General features: G+C 37.3%; 1 long non-coding RNA gene across 3 annotated transcripts in view; it reads left to right on the top strand.

The window, feature by feature from the left end:
- Positions 1–24,253, top strand: part of LOC150080751 (uncharacterized) — a 136,253-nt gene that overhangs the window by 41,066 nt on the left and 70,934 nt on the right. For 2 of the 3 annotated variants that reach the window (XR_016547363.1, XR_016547365.1), the window contains exons 2-3: positions 16,989–17,094; positions 23,596–23,750. This is a non-coding gene — a long non-coding RNA (uncharacterized LOC150080751). The remainder of the gene's footprint in view (positions 1–16,988; positions 17,095–23,595; positions 23,751–24,253) is intronic. The other variant, XR_016547366.1, reaches the window with a different exon arrangement.

Below are 24,253 nucleotides of genomic sequence, written 5' to 3'. Positions count from 1 at the left end.
CTTTTCCACACTTCTCTCTTATTACTCAGGGGATGTCTTTTCTTTTGTCCCCTTGCTTTCTGTCCACTTCCCTTCCATTTCCCATACTATTCTACCTAAATCCTATTTCCTTTCCTTGAATACCTTGGGACTCCCAGGCTTGCCTGATAGCCCCAGTAAGAGTCTACTTTTTGTTGGTTGATCCTGGCTACCTCCACATGGCTTGGGATGGGAGTTAGAGTGCAGGGGACCAGGTGTCCTCTGACCCTGGCTGCAAAATGCCAGGTGCTGGCACTCAACATTCAACACAACCCACACATACACTGTACATACCTACACATACACACACTTGCCGGCATTGTTGCTATGTCTTGTCAGATGCATCTGCAGCTTATAGGGGAAACCCTGGAGACTGCTGTAGAATACACAAATACTTTAAATACTTTAAAATGCCTACCTAACACTGCCTTGATAGCATCAGAAAATATTTGTACACACTTTATTTAAGTGTATCTTATCTCTGTGAATTCTTCTCCGTAGCCTTGTACAGTCACTCCTGGGGCGAAGTGTGATTGACTAGTGTTCCATCATGTACTTCCTGCTATTGTCCTTGGACCAAATTGCAGATACTTGTAGTTTTCATTGTAACTCATAACTTTTTCTCAACATTTCCATGTACCTATTTTAATTGGTACAGGGCAATTTGCAATTTTAATCATCAATAAACATGAGGATTTACCAATTAAAATTGCAATATAGCCAACATGTTCACCAATTATTACCAATGAAAACAGTTTTGATTGGTGATAATTGTTGGCTAAATTGTTGTTAAATATGTTGGCTAATAGCAAAATTCTGAAAAGAAGTAATGTGCACTTGACAGAAATAATTCAATGCATGACGGGTTTTTATAAGAAAACGTGGTACTTTTAATTTCAAGGTTTGAAAAATTCCTATATTAGGCATTGAAGCAACATTGTGTGTAATATCATGTCAGTTGCATATATTTTAAGACTAGTTTTGTTAATGGCTAAAAAACTTGCACCTTCACCATGTTGCGACTGGATGGCTTGTTGGTTTGCCATTTGGAAGGATTGTCATTACTCCAGTGCACTAGGGCAATGATAATATGCACCAGGTTTATCATCTTGGTGCATCCTTAGGAGGCTTCCTTCCTAGAATGATGTCCTCATAAATAACATGTCTGTTTAAATTACATTTATATTATTTTGTATAAAAAAATACTTTGCATTATTATTATATTATATTTTCATTTACTTGTTACTAGCATTATCACTTACAAATGTTGTTTGACCTTGAGATTTGGTGGGCAATCTCCACCTGCAGAAGGTGAAAGAAACTGAAGTTTTTAATCCATTCACAGCAAACCCCCCCAATGTCATTAGTTCTTTATAATTTAAAACTAAAGAATTATCGTCTGAGCCCAGATATAAGGATCTAAACCTAGAGTCTCCAACTTTTGGCAACTGTATTTGCAGTTCGTGTCATTGTTTCCATCTAAAGGACTCTTTCTCTTGCTTTCGTGTAACTTAAATGTCTGCTGTATTTGAATTTGCTGATTAAACAGATTTTATAATGATGGTGATGAGTTGAATTTTCATATAAAAAAAGTAAAATAAAATAAATAAATAACTTAAACATTAAAAACAAAAATTGATATATTCATATGTGACAGTAACAAGTTGTATCAACTGTGCTGTATTTTTGTATATTTGGTTAATTAAAATTTTGCATATAATCAAACAGTAGACTATATTTTGTCATTTTGTTTATTTATTAGTGATTTTTTTACATTGATATTTAAGAGAAATAAAGTGGAAATTGAAAGTGTAGAGAATTTATTAAACCAATTAATATTCATTTGAACCATTAAATATTCATTTGATGTAATTTCAAGTGATATTAATTAGAATGGAGTTTTAATAGATTGAGTCATATATCCCCTGAGAAGTTTGTTGTAATAGGATTTACTGTATTTAATTCGTTATTGGGCAAACAGTGGATTAAGGAGACAAAAAAGGCACCCATTGAAAGCCAGGAAATGAAACCAACAAAGTCTATGCACAATGGTAATGATACTAACAAAATCCATTATAATGAAATGGGAATGCATGAGGGATAGACAACATGTGCCACCCAAATCTTATCTGAACTGTAATGGATAACAGATTAGGTAATGGATAGTGTGATTATTAATAAATGTTCTTCATTTTAATAAACTGGGACAGTGGCATGTCACTAGGAATTCCAAATTTAAAGGATGGGATACACTTAAATAGAAAGGGTGCAAGAATATTTGCTGATGCTATCCAGGCAGTGTTAGGTGGGTTGGAAAACTGCTAGCTTGGGGGGAGACAAAGACGAATAGATTAACAGTAGCCACTGGCAGAGGTGAAAGAGATTCTTGCACTGCTTCTATTGGAATGAGCAGAAGCCTGAAAAACAAGATGCAGGATATTTCAGAGACTGCTGGGAGTCATTGCGGTACAAGTAAACACATGGGTTGTGTTAGGGTAGCTAAGAATAGAAATAGGTGCATGTATACTTGCGTGTACACTAATGCTAGGAGTTTAGTAAATGAATTTGAGGTATTGCTCAAAACATCAAAGGCAGATATTGTTGCGATATCAGAGACGTGGTGTCACACAGATATAAGGAATGAAGAACTGGAATTTGGGGGAGTACAACGTCTACAGAAAGGATAGACTGGATAGGAAGGGAGGAGGGGTTATGCTATTAGTTAAGAAATACATAAAATCCAAGGAAGTGAAGCCAGTGGACATCGCTGGACAGTGCAGTGTCGAGTCAGTGTGGTGTGACATAAGCATTGGGAGATCAAAATTGAGAGTAGGAGTGTGCTATAGGCCTAATGACTCTGATGAGTATAATAAGAAACTGTACAGGGAAATAGAGTGGGCCAGTAAATCAGAGAGTCTTATAATGGGAGATTTTAATTTCCCAGATATTGACTGGAATTTGGGGGCTGGTCACTCACACACTAGCAAGGCTTTTGTGGATTTATTGGATGATTGTTTTCTACATCAGCATGTTCGGGACGCAACTAGAGGGAGGAATACTCTTGATTTGATTATCACCAGTGATTCTTCATGCATTAAGAATCTGCAGATAAATGAACCACTAGGTGGTAGTGATCACAGTGTGCTGAAGTGGGATTTACTCAAAGAGGTAACTACCATTAGGGGTAAAGGGAAGGGTTATTGCTTTCGTAAAGGCGACTACGATGGACTGAGACAGTATTTAAATTCCTATACAGTGGGACCAACTGATGATGTTACCAACAGCAAATGCAAAATGGGAAGCATTTAAAGAACTTATCTTGGAAGCTACTAGGCTTTACATACCAACTAAGAAATATTGTTCAAGGTTTAGGCCTAAATGGATGTCAGATGAACTAATGAGGCATATGGCAGAGAAGAAACATGCATGGGATACATACTAATTAACGCATGACACAGAAGCCTATGATAGATACAAGTTGATCTGTAACCAAGTTACAAAGGAGGTTAGGCAGGCGAAGGCAGATTACGATAAATCTTTGGCAAGGGATGCAAGGAAAAACAACAAAGAGTTCTTTACTTATGTAAACTCCAGAAGGAAGGGGATGAATCAGATTGGTCCACTTGATATTGATGGGTCAACTGTTGATGATCCTGCTCAGGTAGCTAGCAAACTAAATGAATATTTTGCATCGACATTCACACATGAGGAGTTATTCAGCGAAGGGAATGCCAGAGGTGTATTCAACTCTGGTAGTAAGCTAGAGAATCTTGTAATAACTGAGAGTAACGTGGAGGAGAAATTGTTGAAGATAAATACAAGAAAGGCACCTGGGGTGGATGGGATCTATCCAGTTATATTAAAGGAGGCAGCAGAGGAAGTAAGCAAACCCTTAGCCATAATTATGAGAGCTTCCTTGGACTCAGGGGAGGTACCCACAGACTGGAGATGTGCAAATGTGACCCAAATTCACAAAGGAGGATCAAAGACTGACACAAGTAATTATAGACCTGTGAGATTAACTTCTGTTCCAGGAAAATTAATGGAGGCACTAGTTAAGGAAGCACTGCAGGATCATTTAGACAAGACTTCAGTTATAGCTCGGAGACAGCATGGTTTTGTTAAGGGGAAGTCTTGCCTGACCAATTTGATTGGATACTATGATGCGGTCACAAAGGAACTGGATGCAGGGAATAACTTTGATATTATATACTTGGATCTTAGAAAGGCTTTTGATACTGTTGCACATGGAAGACTGCTGCACAAATTGGAGCAGTGTGACACTGGAGGCAAATTGCTGCTGTGGATAAAGGGGTGGCTGAGGGGGAGAAGACAGAGAGTGGTAATCAATGGACACTGCTCGTCGTGGACTAATGTTATTAGTGGAGTCCCTCAGGGCTCAGTGTTGGGTCCATTATTGTTTTCGGTATTTATAAATAATATTGATGATGGTATATCAAGCTTAATGTCGAAGTTTGCAGACGATACAAAGGTAGGCAGGGTTGTCAAGGACACTACTGACACTATGCTGCTGCAACAGGATCTGAAAAGGTTGAGCAGATGGGCTGAGAGGTGGCAAATGAAGTTTAACATTGACAAATGTAAAGTACTACACATGGGAAACAGCAACCCCAGAGCAACGTATCAACTCTGTGGTACTACACTGACAGTGGTAGAGAATGAAAGGGACCTGGGGGTGGTTGTGCAGGAAGACATGAAGTTCTCTGAGCAGTGCAGATGGGCTGCAAGAGTAGCTCATGGTGTATTGTCAATGATATATAGGAATTTTTCTAGCAGGGATAAGGAGGTGATTATTCCCTTGTATAAGGCAATGGTCAGGCCACACCTAGAGTACTGTATACAGGTCTGGAGGCCTCATTTCAAGAAGGATGTAGAGCTGCTGGAACGAGTACAGAGAAGGGCAACAAGATTAGTGAATGGAACAAAGGGGTGCTCTTACGAAGAAAATCTTAAGTTTTGCAAATTACAGTGTCTGGAGACTAGGCACCAGCGAGGTGATCTGATAGAGGTGTATAAAGCATTGAATGGTTTGAGCATGCTCAATGCTGATGGGATTCTTCCTCTCGCTCAGAATAATCACCTGAGAGGGCATAAATTCAAATTGAGGAAAGACAGATGTAGGATAGACGTGCGGAAATTTGCCTTTAGCCAGCGGGTGGTTGGTTGGTGGAACAGACTTCCATCCCTTGTCGTGGAAGTTGATAGCCTAAATAAGTTTAAGGCCCAGCTGGACAGGTATTTTGAACGAACAGAGGGGTGAAGTGGTTTTTTTTTTTTTTTTTTTTTTGGCTGATGCTGCATAAGCTTGCTTTCTTGCATCAAATGCCTCTACTAATGCTAATGCTATTTCATATAACATGCGGAGTTTGCGGTAGGCTACAGTAGACACCCACTTTGCTTGCGCATGCCATAAGCAATCGTCCAATACAGTAAGTACTATTCCTTCACTAGGCATAGTAAGCAATACTCTCCGAGCAAACTGTAGTTGATATTACTCCAAACTTTCAAGTGCGGCTCTACAGACAGTACAACATTTAACGAATGCTTATTTCAAATTGAGATACCAACAATTCTTCTTTTCTATAAGTTAAATCATAGGAGGCGGTTGTTTAAACTCTAGACAAGCAATTTTTGAATTGCCCCCCTGAACAATCAAATTTCCCCCATGTGGGGCGTGGGACCCACGTTGGGAAACACCGATGTAGAGGAATATGCTCTTTGCTGCCTCTGATGTTTGCTGTACCTTTTTATTTTATTTTTATTATGAAAGATTCAGTTTCCAACTATTTCAAACATTATTCAAAAAAAAAAAAAAAAAATATATATATATATATATATATATATATATAAAGCATCCATAAAATTACTGAGTTTAGGTTGTAAAGATGTAAAATTATAGTTAAAGTGTAATATATAGAACACCCAATTAATGCCATCAAACGATCGAACATTACATCGGACGTTATGTATATACTAAATAGATACGTTATAGTGTAAAGTAAATATCTTTAAAGTTTGAAAATCCATATAGCCATAGTCCTGCCATATCTCCAGTATACATGAAAACCAAAATATAAATCATATTAAGTAAATTAATAAAATAATAAAATAATAAGCCCAACACAGGAAAATTATTTTGCAAGGAACTTTGTCGAGGGCTAAACCCTTACAAAATAACCAACCCATGCTAGACTGAGCCATCGGTTTCTGTTATCATCTGCCTGTATACTAATGGAAATGTGGAATAATTTAGTATAACATTAACGTAAGATTTGAGACAAATGTAAGTCTAGAATGCCAAAACAACAAGTCATCCTCCAGCCTGTATCATTTATAAATTGTTGTTATGTATTACGGTACGACACTTGTTGTTTTGGCATTCTAGACTTACATTTGTCTCAAATCTTACGTTAATGTTATACTAAATTATTCCACATTTCCATTAGTATACAGGCAGATGATAACAGAAACCGATGGCTCAGTCTAGCATGGGTTGGTTATTTTGTAAGGGTTTAGCCCTCGACAAAGTTCCTTGCAAAATAATTTTCCTGTGTTGGGCTTATTATTTTATTATTTTATTAATTTACTTAATATGATTTATATTTTGGTTTTCATGTATACTGGAGATATGGCAGGACTATGGCTATATGGATTTTCAAACTTTAAAGATATTTACTTTACACTATAACGTATCTATTTAGTATATATATATATATATATATATAATTCAGTATCGAGTTTTATCTCAAACCGAGTTATGTTATATGAATTTTGTATATCCTATCAAGTCTCCTATCAAAATCCAAGTCGTTATAATAGATAATAAATTTAACTATCTATTGCCACCCCACATAGTTCAAACTCTGTCGCTAGCTATCTACGTCAAATCACCGATTCGAAAAGCACTATGAATATTACTGTCGTACGTTACGACTATGTAACAAATAAAATTATTAAATCGTGTAAGGAGTGCTATAATTTATAATTTATACTGCTACAAGTTTCCTAGAACTACCAGTATCTGCTATACTGATAACAATGGTGGCAGATTTGAATGATACTGTTGATACAATGCCAGCAGAAATAGACTGTGGTTTCTTTGAAGAAATTTTGAACAAATATTTTCTTCACATGTATACATAATAACATAAAAACAGCCACGGGCTACATACAAAAAGCTTGCGGCTGCACTTTGTGAACCCCCTGATCTAGATGGTCCCATAAAAGCTCTATTGGGTTTAAATCAGGCAACTTGGGTGGCTACACCATAATTTGCAATATACCCACCCCCCCTCCTGTTGTGTAGTTGCTAGAAAGTACCTGCACAGCTCAGAGCTGCACTTTGTGTCATTGTGTCACTGTCTTGTAATATAAAATTTCTTCCACAGGATATTCCATTATGTTCAAGAATGTTTTCATAGCCTTCTTTTCTAAAAATTCCTTCAATTCTGATGATGTCACTCACTCCAGAAAAACAGAAGCAACCCTAGATCATGTTGGAACCACCACCACTTTGCTTGACTGTAAGGCACTAAACAGTGTGGCACCATTTTTTCTTCAGTTGATTGTCTCACAAAAAATATGCTTGGATCCAAAAATTTCAATGGATTCATCTGTCCACAGTATGTTCTTCCACTCTTCAACTGTCCAATGTTGACGACTTGTAGCCCAAGCCAACCATTTATTTTGATTTTCTGGTTTTAATAAGGGTTTTCAGACTGCTGCACAACGACGAAACCTGTTTGTTTAAGACCAAGTTTTACAGTGGATGTGGACATGGAAGTTTCTCTGTTCCTATTGAACTCTAATCGGATTTTAGGTGTGGTAACTTGTCGATTGTATTTAGAAGTCGGTGTTAGGGTCTTATCTTGTGCTTCCATTGTTTCTCTTGGTCGTCCAAATTGTAGTTTGACCTTTAGACTCCCAGTCTCTTTGATTCGTTGAATGGTAGTTTGTACTCCTTTAAATGAAAAACCTAGTTTTTTGCCAATACTTCTCATAGAATAATAAATTGTGAAGGCAGTTTCTTCTGTAGTTTAGGGTGTCACATTTGCCATATCTTACACCATTCATATTTACACTAATGCAGGTGCAGTTGTAATAAGCAAATATATCATTATTATGCTTATGGAGAGAGCTTGAAGGCGATGTGAAGAAGGTCACATGATGGTCTGCAGTTCTTATGAGTTACTTATCCAGGGACATACTTTCTGAGGGCAGGCACGCATATTACACCAGTACACCACAGTAACCATAGTACACCAGTTCTTATGGTATCAGTATATATATCATGCATCCCTGTACATATACATTCACATGACAACCGTATGTTGTTTGTGCTGGCTACTAACGCCTTGAATAAGTCACAGCAAAACCCTACTCTCCTGATATATAATTTTTATTTTTTTTCCCAAATCAAATTCATCATCATCATCATCATCAGCCATTTTCAATCCACTGCAGGATGAAGGCCTCTCCAGCAACTTTCCAGTTCCTTCTGTTTTGAGCACTGGCCATCCATTTACTACTCAAAAACTCATGAATTTCATCTATCCATCTCCGCCTTTGTCTTCCAGGTTTTCTTCTAGCTCCTCTTGGGTACCATTCTGTTATTTTCTTAGTCCATCTGTCATCATGTCTTCGAGCTATGTGTCCTGCCCAAGACCATTTTAGTTCTTTAGTTTTGATAAGAATGTCCTTTACTTGAGTTTGCTGCCTAATCCATGTGTTTCTCTTCTTATCTAACAGTCTGATTCCCAATATAATTCGTTCCATTCTTCGCTGTGTAGTTCTTAGCTTCTCTTCCATTCTTTTGGTGAGTGCCCAAGTTTCACTTCCATAAGTCATGGTGGGGAGTATACATTGATTCATTATTTTACGTTTCAGACAAACTGGGATATTGCTCTTCAGTATGTGACTATATTTCCTGAATGCTATCCATCCAAAATTTATTCTTCTCTTGACTTCCAGCCATTTATCATTATTACTGCTAATAACTTGTCCCAGATAAGTATATGACTCCACCTTTTCAATTACTGCTCCTTCAATCATTATTTCCCTTTCCGTGGCATACTCGTTCATCATTACTTTTGTTTTAGCCATATTCATCTTTAGTCCAAAATCCTTACTAACTGTGCATAACTGATTAAGATTTTCCTCTAATTCTTTGGGATCGTGGCTTATGACCACAATATCATCTGCAAATCGTAAATGGCTTAGGTACTCTCCGTTCACATTGACTCCTTTCTGCGACCAGTCTAATCTTCTGAAAGCTTCCTCAAGGGCAGCAGTAAACAGCTTCGGAGATATTGTGTCTCCTTGTCGAACTCCTTTCTCGATTTTAAATTTGCTACTGTCTTTGTCTAGTCTAATAAAGGATGTAGCACTCTCATATATTTTCTTCAAAATCATAATATATGGAGTATCTATGCCTTGTCTTTCCAGTGCCCGAAACATTGCCTTATGCTGTATGGAGTCAAATGCCTTTTCATAATCCACAAATGCTAGGCATAATGGTGTTTTATATTCATTTGCTTTCTCCATTAGCTGTGATATTACGTGAAGGTGATCCATAGTTGAGAATCCTGTCCTAAAGCCAGCTTGCTCTTTCGGTTGATTCTCATCAAGTATTCTTTCTAATCTGTTAGTAATGACCCTTGTGAACAACTTGTAGATATGGGATAACAAGCTAATTGGTCTATAATTTCCAATTTCTGATTTATCTCCTTTCTTATGCAGCAAAACTATGATTGCATTATTCCACTGCTTAGGCATCACACCTTTTCTAATGCACTTTGTGAAGAGCCTTGCCAGTTTTTGTGTTATGTCTCTTCCTCCCAATTTTAACAACTCTACAGTAACTTCATCTTCCCCCGGGGCTTTCCGATTCTTCATTTTCTTCAATGCATGTTCTACCTCATCAGGAAGAATATCGGGTATGTCGTGTGTGTTGCTACTTTGCAATCCATCTTCCTCACTGCTGGTATCATTCCCTCGCTCCTTGTATAATTCTCTATAGTAGTCTTCTGCTATTTGAATTATGCCTTCTCTGCTGTTTATAAGTACACCATCGCTATTCTTCAGTTTCAGTATCATTTGTCTTTCTGTATTACTGCTCATGGCTGCTGATTTAAATCCTTTGTTTTCCCTTAATGCTTGTTCTACTTTTCTTGTGTTAAATCTTCTTATGTCCTCTCTGAGTCTCTTTCTAATGGCTTTGCATAACTCAGTATACTCAATTTTCTCCCTGGCAGTGTTTTTCTTGCTCTTCATTTGTCGTCTTTGGTTCATCATGACAAGTGTTTCTTGACTAATTTTTTCTTCTTTGGATTTCTGTTTCCCTATAGGTTTCTTGGGCTTTATCACTTCCAGAAAGTTGTAATATTCCTCGTCGATATCTTGGTCCTGAGCAGTCTGCAGAAGCTCAAACTTGTTCTTAAGTTCCAGTACATACTGCTTTTTCTCCTCCTCTGTTATTTCAAAGACCTTTGTATTATTTACTCGAGTCAGTTTTTTCCTTTCCTTTCCTACATCTATATCAAGTGTACATCTTACCATTCTGTGATCACTTCCAACATTTACCTTATTCAGGACGGTAACATCATTCACAATATATCTTCTGTTAGTGAGGATGAAGTCGATTTCATTAGTTGTTAATCCATTTGGACTCTTCCATGTCCACTTTCTGTTCACCCTTTTCTTGAAAAAAGTGTTCATTACTGACATTCCTTGAGATTCTGCAAATTCCACAAGTCTTTCACCTCTTTCATTTCTTTCACCAATTCCAAAATTTCCTATAGTTCCTCTTTCTGCGCTGTTTTGCCTTTTTCCAACCTTAGCATTGAAGTCGCCCATAATAATAGTGTAGTGGGTTTTCTGCTCATCTAGAAGGCTCTCAATTTCAGTGTACATTTCTTCAACCTCTTCATCATCATGGCTCGATGTTGGTGCATAAATCATTATAATCTTTAGCTTGTACCTCTTAGAAATCTTGAGTATTAGTCTTGACACCCTTGGTGATGTACTTTTGAATTCCAAAATGTTGTTTTTAAAATCTTTATGGACCAGAAACCCAACTCCACCTTCACTCCTTTCACTGTTTCCATTGGTGTACAGCAGATTTCCACTTGATAAACTTATAAGTGATTCATTTCTTCTTCTTGTTTCAGCCAAACCGATGATATTCCAATTCACATTTTCTAATTCCTTTTCCAGCTCTAATATCCTGTCTTCACCGATGAGTGATCGTACGTTATAACAGGCCAAGTTCAATTTCCGTGCATGGCAGCCTGGTCGTACCCAGAGATTCTTAGCACCCTCTGCTTCCACTCTGATCCTCTCGCTGCCGTAAGAGGGAGAGTGAAAGCTGCTGGGGACTGAGGGCCATTTGTATTGTTGTGCTCTCATTGCTGGAGGGTTTGGTCTTTTCCTCTTCACGCTGACCAGGCGTCTTGAAGAGAACCACTCTACACGTTCGTTGCCACCTAAGTGACGTAACAGGGCTTACCATCGAGAAGGTGTGCATGAGTGGATTTTAGGGAGGCAGGCCAACCGGACTTCTCCTAAATCTTCTGTAATAGAGAGATATTGGATCCATCAGTGTTTTAGGCTGAGTGTCTGATAACACACAGGATACCTGTTCCCCTCTAAATTAGTAGATTATATATTAAGTGGAATACAAGATCTTTCTTCTAACATAACTTATTCCTGCTGGAGCCACTGGATACCAGTTTCTTCTAGCATTATAACCTTGTGAATTCCGTGCACCTTAATTTCTTCAAAATGAAAGTAAAAAGAAATACACATAAATTTAAAACTGCAGACCCAGAGTTTCACTGAAATTCACCTCACTCTGTACTGCATTTACAAACAATATATATCAATTTTCAAATACTCACCATCACATATTGAATCCTTCCTTAAAGATGGAGTGTCATCTTCATGCAAGCTATCATCCAAAAGATGACGTCCACTTGCTTTGGAATAGCTACAGGGGAAAAATTAGTAATATTTCAGAGATATCTTAATTTAAGTTATATATGAAAAAATTTAATTTAACAAACAGATCGCATTCCAGCACAGTACCAGGGAGGTTCATTATTTGACAGTATGCCAGACACATCTAATCTGTGGTCTACATTTGGCCAATTCCTTCATGTTATGTAGCTACACAATGCCTGTGGCCACATAACATGAAGGAATGTGCAAAAAGTTCTAAGTATTATGTCTTCCCCACTCGTCCCCAAGCTTAAAACCAGCATATCACAAAACACAGTTTTAAATTTGCTTTTATAAATATCCATTTTTCATTAATATTAAATTTTTCTGTATTACTTTGTATCTTCCTCAGTATTTAGCAATATTATTACAATAATAATATGAACATTATTAGTATCATGTAATGCAGTCCGGTGCTGTATTTTCCTATTTAATTATTAAATGTAAGAAAATACAAATGCTGATTAACATAAGTCCTATTCTGAAAAATGTATAATTAATAATAAGGAACTGTTCTTGCAATCTGCGACCATTATTTTATGTTTGGGCCCCTAGCCAAAAAAAAAAAAAAAAAAGGGTTAGACACCCCTCCTACAAGCAATAAAGCATTCAGTCTAACATTGTTGCATAAATTGTTTACATAATTTATTTGTCTAAAAAGAAGTTGTACCTTGTTGCTCAGAAGTTAATTTATCAAATTATAAACTTCATTCCTAGTGATAAGCTTTTTAATTTATGAATTCACTCATCATAAAAAAAGTAAAAACATTCCCAGTGAAATTCAATGCCAAACATTACAAATAATGTTGCTCAATTGATTAAAACTCTTTGCAATCTACTGTCGCATCTTAACACTGTGCTAGCCAATTCAAGAAACACTCTTGTTAAACACTCTTTTAAACTCTGGTTGAAAGCATTCAAGTGTTCTTCAATCATACAATTTCATAATTAAAAATTAGTTTGTTTAATTCTGGTTAATATCAGTACTCTGTATACTCAAATTCCTCAACAAAATCTTTCAAATGATACATGATTTGTATATATCATGTCTGTAAACTGCATGTGTTCTGTGGCCAATATTCCTGTTTGCTGGATGAAAACCCAAAGTTCCAGGAGAAAAAGCACCCTTGCCTCAGACTGACTAACTCATTGTGGGGGGATCTATAAAAATTCCTCATATCAATCAAGGGATTTCAGTATGGAAAGGACACTGCTTATATGCACTGTGCTGCTTGCAGGGTCCAGGTGTCGTACATCAGTCCAAACACGATAGGTGGGAGTATATGATGAGAGCCTTTAAAATCAATTCGGCACTGAAGAGATTGTACAAGGGTCGCAGAAAATTTTTTTCTGCGTGGTCTGTGCTTGCTAACAGGAGAGACTGCTTCTACAGGGATGGGAAACACTTAAATAGAAAGGGTGCAAGAATATTTGCTGATGCTATTGAGGCAGTGTTAGGTGGGTCGGAAAACTGCTAGCTTGGGGGGGGGGGTATTCACAGACTAGAAGAAGAACTGTAGCTGTACGCAGAGGTAAAAAGGGATTCTTGCACTGCTTCTGTTAGAATGAACAGCAGCCTGGAAAGCAAAGTGCTGGGGATTTCAAGGACTGGTGGGAGTCATCATGGAACAAGTAAATACATCGGCTGTGTTAGGGTAACTAACAGTAACAAAAGGTGCACATATACTTGCATGTACACCAAAGCTAAGAGTATAGTAAATAAATTTGAAATGCTGATAAAGACAACAAAGGCAGATATTGTTCGCATATCACAGACATGGTGTCACATAGATATAAGCAGTGCAGAATTGGAATTTGGGGAGTACAATGAGTACAGAAAAGATAGACAGGGTAGAAAGGGAGGAGTTATGCTGTTAGTCAAGAAACACAAAATCTAAGGAAGTGCATCCAGTTGACATGGGTGGACAGTGCAGATGGTACAACAAACAATGGTGCAGGGAAATAGAGTGGGCTAGTAAATCAGAATGTCTTGTAATGGGAGAGTTTAACTTCCCAGATATTGACTGGAAATTGTGGGTTGGTCACTTGCATGCTAGCAAGACTTGTGGATTTAGTGAAGGACTGTTTTCTACAGCAACACATTAAAGGGGCTACCAGAGGGAGTAATATTCTTGATCTGATTATCAGCAGTGATTATTCATGCATTAAGAATTTGCAGATAAAGGAACCACTAGGTGACAGTTATCACACTGTGATCACTGTCACCTAATGGTTGTGGGATTTACTTAAAGATGTAACTACCATCATGGGTAAAGGGAAGGGTTTTTGTTTCCGTAAAGGTGACTACTGTGCTCTCAGACAGTTTTTCAATTCTATACAGTGGGATCAACTGATGATGTTAAAAAACAGTGAATTCTAAATGGGAAGCCTTCAAGGAATTAATCTTGGAAGCTACTAGGCTTTTTGTTCTAACTAAGAAATACTGTTCAAGATTTAGATCTAAATGGATGTCAGATGAACTATGAGGCTTAAGACAGAGAAAAAAAATGTGTGGGATGTATATAAATTATCAGGTGACAAAGAAGCCTATAATAGATATAAGCTAGTCTGTAATCAAGTCATAAAGGAGGTTAGGCAAGCGAAGGCTGATTACAAGAAATCGAAGAATGCAAAGAAAAACAATGAAGCCTTCTTTACTTATGTAAACTCTAGAAGGAAGGGGATTAATCATATTGGTCCACTTGATGTTGATGGTTTGACTGTGGATCATCCTGCTCAGATAGCTCACAAATTGAATGAGTATTTTGCATCTACATTCACACATGAGGAATTCTGTAAAGAAGGGGAGGACAGAAGTTTACTAAACTCTAACAGGGAGCTAAATGATTTTGTAATAATAGAGTAAAGTGGAGGAGCAATTGTTGAAGTTAAAAATAAAAAAGGCACCTGGAGTGGATGGAATCTATCCAGTTATATTGAAGGAGGCAGCGAGGGAAGTAAGCAAACCCTTAGCCATAATTATGAGAGCATCCATATATTCAGGGGAGGTCCCCATAGAATGGAGATGTGCAAATGTATCTCCAATTCACAAAGGGTGACACAAATAATTATAGACCTGTTAGTTTAACTTCTGTTCTGGGAAAAAGAATGGAGTCACTGGTTAAAGAAGTGAGGCAAGATCACCTAGACAAGTCTGCATCATAGTTCAGACAGCACAGGTTTGTTAAGGAAAGTCTTGTCTGACCAATTTGATTGGATACTAAAATGTGGTCACAAAGGAACTGGATGCAAAAAATAATTTTGATATCATATACTTGGATTTCAGGAAAGCTTTTATACTGTTGCACATGGAAGACTGCTGTACAAATTGAAGCGATATGGCATTAAGGGCAAGTTGCTGCAATGGATAAAGGGATGGTTGCATGGGAGATGGCATAGAGTGGTAATAAATAAACACTGCTCAACATGGACTAATGTTATTAGTGGAGTTCCCCAGGGTTCAGTGCTGGGCCCATTGTTGTTTTGTGTATTTATGAATGATATCGATGAAAGTATATCAGGCTTAATGTGTTTGCAGATGATACAAAGAGTTGGCAGAGTTGTTTATGACAGTAAAGACAGTATGCTACTGCAATAGGATTATAAAATTTAGGCAGATGGTCTGAGAAGTGGCAACTGAAGTTTAACATTGACAAATGCAAAGGGTAGCAGTAACCCAAGAGAAATTTACCAATGGTGTGGTACTATACTTAGGGAAGTTTAGAATAAAAAAGACCCGGGGGTAATTGTGCCATCCTATATGAAGTTCTCTGAGCAATGCAGACAGTCTGCCAGAGCAGGTCATGTCGTTTTGTCAATGATATATAGGAATTTTGGTAGCAGAGACAAGGAGGTGATTATCCCTTTGTATAAGGCAATGGTCAGGCCACACCTTGGGTACTGTGTTAAGTTCGGCAAGTTGCAGCATCTGGAGACTAGGCACCAGCAAGGTGATCTGACTGAGGTGTATAAGGCGTTGAATAGTTTGACCAGGCTCAATGCTAATGGGATACTTCCCCTTGCTCAGATTAAGAACATGAGGGGGCATAGATTCAAATTGAGGAGAGACAGTTGTAGAATAGATGTGCTGAAGTTTGCCTTTAGTCAGCGAGTAGTTGATTACTGGAAAAGACTTCCATCTGTTGGGAAGTTGACAGCTTAAATAAATTTAAGGCTTAACTAGACAAACATTAGGATGTTTGTTGTTTGTTTATTTGGTTTTTAGGAGCATTAGCAACTAAGGCCATATTGCTCCGGAATATGCGGTGGTCATTCCCTGACCTTTCCATATCCTCCATATTTGGTAGTGACGGGCTCGAACCCCGGTCTAATCAAGAAGCGTGTGCTACGCACTGCTGCTCCTTCCCACCTGGCTACAGAGGCACCCACAAACATTAGGAGTGACCAGATGGGTGAAATGGGAAGGTTTTTTTGTTTGTTTTTTTGGCTGATGCTGTATAAGCTTGCTTTCTTGCAACATATGCCTCATCTAATGCTAACGCTAATCTTAAAGTCATCATATATGGCTAATAATAATAATAACAATAATAATATATAGACACTCAATTTAAGAGGAAATAACAGTGAATGTGCTTCAGAAAAAGAATTATTTTCATATTGCAGGATTTTAAAAAAATTTTAATATTCTTCTTAAGGAATTCACAAAGAGGAACGTAAAATCTTTCAATTTCTCACACATAACAAATATCGCTCAGTTTCTGAGTTGAGTTGAGTTGTACTATGAGTTGAGTTGCTCTATTTGAGTTGTACTATGAAATAAGCGCTGTGTTTTTTTGTTATGGCCATACCTTCTAAATACAGAGCACCATCATTTTTAGATGTTATTTGCTTTAATATTAGTAATCCATGCAAAAAAATAGTTATATTTTCTCTCTTCTAGCACTGCTACTCATTCAATAAACTTCGTAACATAATGCTCTTATTAATTACAGCTTTGTAAGCAGTCATAGAGAACTTGTGTGAACCAGTTACCAGTTACATTTACTTTAGAGCAGGAGAGAAAGAGAGCTCAATGAGTGGGTACAGCTGTTAAAAAATGTATGTATGATAATACTTGTGAAATTTTGCCTTAGTTGTGTGGAATTAAATCCATTTTCTTCTGTGTGTAACTTAATTCATGATGTGAGGAATAAATTAAACATGAAACCCTTCACTTTTTCTATTATGTCCAATACTACTTTTATAGCCAAATTAAAAGATGAAAGATATAAAAATTCAGTAAAATCCAAATATAATGATAATCTTTAATAATCCCAAGTTCAGGGCATAAATCACAACTGGGAAATCCCAGAACACAGTCCACTGGAGCCTTTCACATGAGAAAAGGTAACAAATCAAATTATCAAAGAGTATTATTAAAGTTATAATACCTCATGGAAAGGCTGCTGTAAAAACTGGAAGAAGCTGGAGTTATTGGTAAGATCCTATGCTGGATGGCATGCTGGCTAAAAGATAGGAGACAGAATGTTGTCATAAATGGTCAGTCTTCATTAACCACCCTGCAAATCTTTGTATTAAGCTTGATATACCAATAGGTTAGTGCAAAAGCATCATTTTAACATAGCCATCTACCAAAGTAGTTAAATAAATTAATTAAATTGGCATCGTTTTGGTTATATCTCATATTGTGAATGCCTTCACAACGAGTTGCCATGGTATTGTACTACCTTGAATAAGTAACACTTCGCCAATGGAGAAGACTACTGTTACTTATTCTCATTGGATACCACCACCCAGACGGCACCGTTTGAAAGCTTGTTGGCTTCTGCTCGGTGGGTGGGCAGATACACTGGTGTTGCAATAGTGACAACCCAGTTATGAAGTATAACTTCACAATATGAGAGATGCCTGATGGTGAGCAGCTATAAAATATTTAAGGACAAAGGCCTCATGCTACGAGGTAGAATGACAACATATAGGTTAGTGCAATAAGCATAATTTTAAGGTAATTTTGATCATCATTTTAATTAAATTAGTTAATGAATTTAATTACCAAAACGATGTCAATTTAATTAATTAATTTAACTACTTTGGTAGATGGCTACGTTAAAATGATGCTTTTGCATTAACCTATATGTTGTCATTCTATCTTGTAGCATGAGGCCCTTGCCCTTAAATATTTTATAGCCTGATATACCTTCATCAGCATCATTAATAAATACTAAAAACAACAATGGGCCCAGCACCTAATCCTGGGGACTTCATTAATAACATTAGTCCATGAACAGCAGGGTCCATTGATAAAACTGTCTTTTCACACTCAACATCTCTTTATCCATAGCAACATGATCTTAATGCCACACTGCACCAATTTATACAGCAGTCTTATGTGCAAGAGTATCAAAATCTTTCCTGAATCCAAGTATGTGATATCAAAATTATTTTTTGTATCCAGTTACAATCAAATTGGTTAGACAAGATTGTCCTTTAACAAATCCATGCTGTGGCTGAAATATAACTGCATTTCTGTCTAGATGATCCTGCATTACTTCTTTAATCAGTGACTTCATTATCTTCCTTGGAAGAAGTCAAGCTAACAGGTCTATAACTACTCATGTCCCCCCCCCTTTTGGGAATTGGGGATATATTTACATATCTCCAGTCCACAGAGATCTTCCATGAATCCAAAGATGCTCTCATAATTATGGCTAAGAGTTTGCTTACATCCTTTGATGCCTCCTTTAATATAATTGGATAGAGCAGGAAAGTGGAAGAATTTATCTTCTACTTTCCTCTCAGTTATTACAAAATCATTTAGCTCCCTGTTAGAGTTTGGTAAACTTTTGGCATCCTCTTCCCTAAAGGATTCCTTCTGTGTGAATGTTCATGCCAAATATCCATTCTGTTTATCAGAAATGTGAGCAGGATCATCATTAGTTAAACCACTGATATCAAGTGAGCTAATGTGATTCAACCCCGTTCTTCTATTGTTAACATAAGTAAAGAAGTCTTTGCTGCTTTTCTTTGTTGCCTAACCTTTGTTGCCACAAGGGTTGCCTAACCACCTTTGTGACTGCATTACAGAGGGTTTGTTGTTTGTTTGTTATTTGGTTTTTAGGAGCATTAGCAACTAAGGCCATATTGCTCCGGGATATGCAGTGGTCATTCCCTGACCTTTCCGCATCCTCCGTATTTGGTGGTGCATTACAGAGGGTGTGATTAATCCATTCTATAAGGCAATGGTGAAGCCACATCTCGAATACTGCACACAGGTCTGGAAGCCTCATTTTAGGTAGGATGTAGATCTGGAATGGGTGCAGAGAAGGGCAAGTTGAACAAAAGAGAGCTCCTACCAAGAAAGGCTTCATTTCTGCAGACTGCAATATCTGCACCTACCTAGAATGTCAAATTACAGTGTCTTCAACTAAACACTAGTGGGTATAAATTCAAATTGAGGATTGGTTGGCTGGTTATTTGGTTTTTTAGGAGTATTAGCAAACAAGGCCATACTGCTCCGGGGATATGCGGTGGTCATTCCCTGACCTTTCCGAATCCTCCGTATTTGGTGGTTGTGTGCTCGAACCCCGGTCTAATCAAGAAGCGTGTGCTACGCACTGCTGCTCCTGCCCACCTGGCTATGGAGGTGCCTTCAAATTGAGGAAGGATGGCTGCAGGATAGATGTGCAGAAGTTTGCCTTCAGCCAGTGGGTAGTGGATGGTTGGAGCAAACTTCCATTATGTTATTGTAAATGTTAGGGGTCTGAATAGGGGTCTCCATGGGCAGTTTTCTTTTTACCTGGCCCAGCCCGAAGTCTAGAAGACTTGACCCAGCCCAAAGTCTAGACGGTCCGGCCCAGGCCTGAATTTATTTTTTAAATTCACTTCCCCCCAGAACTGATTTTTATCCCACCCTGATTGAAACCTTTTATATAAATAAAATTGCTAGAATTACTTTGAAGTTTCATAATAATAAAAAAAATTGACTTTCAGATTCAAAATTTAATATTAATAATTATATAACAATAATAATTATCCAAAATAATTATCAATATTAATTAAATAAAAAAGAAAATGTAATAAATTTTCAATTTACCATATTTACTATAATTCCGAAATGAATATTGATATCCACCTCTATTCTCACTGTATGAATGATGTGTAAGCATTCCTGTATTTCTAAATTATTGGTCAGTATTGGATATATCAAAGAAGCAGTTAGAAAGTGTTACAAGTGAATGTTCTTAGAATTGACCCAAATTCAACACAAAATCTTGGATGTAGTAGAACTAAGGATTAACAGTATCGCACTTTTAATAAATACTGTACACTGTACACATACAACTAAAAAGGAACCCATTTCCAGGGGATATAATGACTCATATATTCTTGATGTAATATAAATTGCAACGTAGTGCCCACTTAAGGGCAAAGGCTACTTTACTGAGCAAAAATACAGACCAGGTCATTTTCACGAAATGACTACAAATTTTGATGAATTTTGGCAACGTTGGTGAAGTGTGCCTTATTGGTCAATTAAAGTGCCAACAGCCAACTAATATACATCTTTTCTAAAAAAACCTTTAAGAATTTAAATACATAACAAAATATTTTAAAAATACATATGTAGGAAATAGCCCAAAAAAAGTCTGAAATGTTTGGAAATAACAATTCATTATGATTGTTTATACCCGGCCTGAGCCCAAACATCTGTTGTGTGACCTAGCCTGGGCCCGTGCAGACTTCTAGGTCTGAATAACTTCAAGAAACAGCTAGATAGAGCATTGAATGGGATGAACAGGTGATGTGATAGGATTTCCCCACCTTTCTGATGCTGTATAACTTACATTCTTACATCATTTGCCACAACTAATACTCACAAATGTCTCCCTCAAGAATAACTAAAATAAAATATTAATATTTTAAATGAGAATTATGAAAATTCTGCACAATGTTAACAGAGTATACAGCTAAAAATTTCTCTTGATTAATTAATACTGTTATGTTCTGAATTTAACTTCCAGAGATATTTTGAATCATTTAATTTGAAAAAGATGTATTTTTTCACTGCTTGAACTTTGAATTAAGCAGGTTTTACTGAACTCAGATTTTGACAAAAAAAAAAAAAAAAAAAGGTTTTGGATACTGCTGCACATGAAGTGTTGTACAATTGGAGCAGTGCCATTAGCATTAGCAGAGACATATGATGCAAGAAAGCAAGCTTATACAGCAACTTTCCTTTTGCAGCCAGAAAAAAACTCCATTTCACCCACCCATTCACTCTAAAGATTTGTCCAGTTCATCCTTGAATTTATTTAAGCTATCAGCTTCCACAAAGACAAATGGAAGTTTGTTGCACCAATCAACCAGCCAGCTGGCTAAAGGCAAATTTCCAATGTCTGTTGTACAACTGTCTTTTCTCAATTGGAACTTATGCCCCTCAGGTTTGCAATCTGAGAAAGAATCCCATCACCATTAAGCCTGCTCAAACCATTCAAGGCTTTATATACTTCAATCAGATCACCTTGCAGGAGCCTAGTCTTCAGACACTGCAATTTGCAGAACTTAAGCCTTTCTTGGTAACAGGACTCCTTCGTTTCCCTCACCAATTTTATTGCACTTCTCTCTACTCATTCTAGATACTCTACAACCTTTGTGACAACATCACAGTATCCAACAAAATTGGTCAGACAAGACTTCCCTCTAACAAACCAATGCTGTGTCTGAGTTATTAATGCAGTCTTGTCTAGATGATCCTGCAATGCTTCTTTAACCAGTGACTATTATTTTCCCTGGAACAGAAGTTAAATAATTATTTGTGCCATCCGTTGAATCCCCTTTGCAAATTAGGGATACATTTGCACATCTCCAGTCCATGGGGACCTCCCCTGAATCTAAGGATGCTCTCATAATTATGGCTAAGGGTTTGCTTATTTTCCTCGCTGCCTCCTTCAATATAACTGGATAGATTCCATCCACCCCAGGTGCTTTTTTATCTTTCACTTCAACAATTTCTCCTCCACTTTACTCTCCATTATTAAAAATCGTTTAGCTCCCTGTTACGGTTTAATAATCTTCTGTCCTCCACTTCCCTACAGAATTCCTAATATGTGAATGTAGATGCAAAATATTCGTTCAGTTTGTCAGCTATCTGAGCAGGATCATCATCAGTTAAACAATCGATATCAGGTGTACCAATCTGATTCATCCCCCTTCTTCTAGAGTTTACAGTTTACATAAGTAAAGAACTCTGCTGTTTTTCTTTGCATCCTTTGCCAAAGATTTCTCATAATCTGCCTTTGCCTGCCTAATCTCAGTTGTGACTTGATTGCAGACTAGCTTATATCTACCATAGGCTTTTGTGTTGCCTGATAACTTATATGCATCCTGTGCATTTTTATTCTCTGCCACGAGTCTCATCAGTTAATCTGACATCCATTTAGGCCTAATCCGTGAACAGTATTTCTTAGTTGGTATGAAAAGCCTAGTAGTTTTCAAGATTAATTCCCCAAAGGGTTCCCATTTAGATTTTTGCTGTTGGTAACATCATCCAGTTGGTCCCACTGCATAGAATTTAAAATGTGTCTAAGACCATGGTACTCACCTTTACAAAAACTCCTTTCTTTACCCTTGACAGTAGTTACATATTTAATGCTCCTAAAAAAAAAAAAATAATAAAATTGGACGAAAATCCACGTCACCTTCATGTACAACTACTTCACAGGCCAAAAAATTACAATTTGGTGTGAGGCGTCTGCTTTCGGCATTATCAATTCATACTTTTAAGAAAATGCTAATGGTTCAGCAGTCACAGTAACTTCAGCCCTATACGTAAACATCCTGCAAAAATTTGTAAGAGAGGTTCTTCACCAAAAAACAGTCAACTTACGAAATGTCTGGTTTCAACAGGACGTTGCTACAGTATATACCGCAAGATTTTCCATTTTAAAACGAGATATAATGTGGTTTGGAAATGTTTTCAAATCACACTGTCTCGTTTGGGTAACATAAACTGGCCACCACGATCATCAGGCTTATGTGTTTGCGATTTCTTTTTACAGGGTTTCTTAAAATCTAGTCTATGTAAACCTTTCACGGACACTTAGCCAATTGAAACAATACCACCAGAACATTACCCAAAGTAATGGATAAAGTAAAAATATGAGTAGGGGATCGTGTTTGCAATGGTGGTGGCCATTTAAGGGTTAGTTAGTCATTTGGTTTTTAGGAGCATTAGCAACTAAGGCCATATTGCTCCGGGATATGCGGTGGTCATTCCCTGACCTTTCCGCATCCTCCGTATTTGGTGGTGACGGGCTCGAACCCCGGTCTAATCAAGAAGCGTGTGCTACGCACTGCTGCTCCTTCCCACCTGGCTACGGAAGCGCCTGCCATTTAAGGGACATCATTTTCAAACGCTGAGAAGTTTAACATGCTTTGATATACGTGGGAGTGCTGATAAATTCTAGGCCCGACCCATTTCGGGGTTTTTTTTTTTTTTTTTTTGAAAAATAGGTGTCAAATTATGAAATTGTATTTCTTTTAATGTTAAACAGCCCATTTGGCTCAAAAAACCCTAATATCCATTTTTATTTTTTACAGGTTGAAGAACGAATATCGGCCCAAAATATCACTTGAAGCAAAACTGAAGGTAGAGGGTTTACGAAATACCTGAGAGGGTTAAACACCTAAGGATATTTATGCTAATATGTTGGCGAACTTAGGAAAACAGTATCCATGCTTTTCAATCATTAAAAGTGAGGTTACGGAATTTTTTTTATTATTATTATTTATTTATTTTTTTTTGACATTGAGGATGTAGAGATGACAGGAAGACCAGGTTCTGCGACAGTGCCTGAAAATGTTAATGCCATTATACTGTCTGATAGAAGAATTTCTGCTAAACTGAGAGCTGAGATTTTAAGCATGTCCAGGGAACGTGTTGGATATGTTATTCGTGATATTTTGAACATGCGTAAACTTTCTGCCAAAATGGGTCCTAAATGTCTGAATGCTGATCAAAAAGTGACAGCGTGTCCTGTGTTCAACTGCCATTCTTCACCATTTTAAGCAAAGTGTCAATGATTTATTGGCGCGAATTGTGACCATAGATGAAACATTGTCGTTTCATTATGATCAAGAGACCAAAGATAACTGCTGATCATTATTCATTATTTTTGACAATGCTATGGAGCGCGCGCGCACACACGCACACACCAAATTGGCTGAACTAGGCTTCTGACTTCATCATTTCTCATAT

The sequence above is a fragment of the Mastigoproctus giganteus genome, chromosome 9, assembly GCF_048544385.1.
Source record: "Mastigoproctus giganteus isolate SK-2022 chromosome 9, ASM4854438v1, whole genome shotgun sequence".
NCBI classification, from domain to species: domain Eukaryota; kingdom Metazoa; phylum Arthropoda; class Arachnida; order Uropygi; family Thelyphonidae; genus Mastigoproctus; species Mastigoproctus giganteus.
The sequence above is the reverse complement of the archived record's forward strand: the minus strand, read 5'-3'. Positions and strand labels throughout refer to the sequence as shown.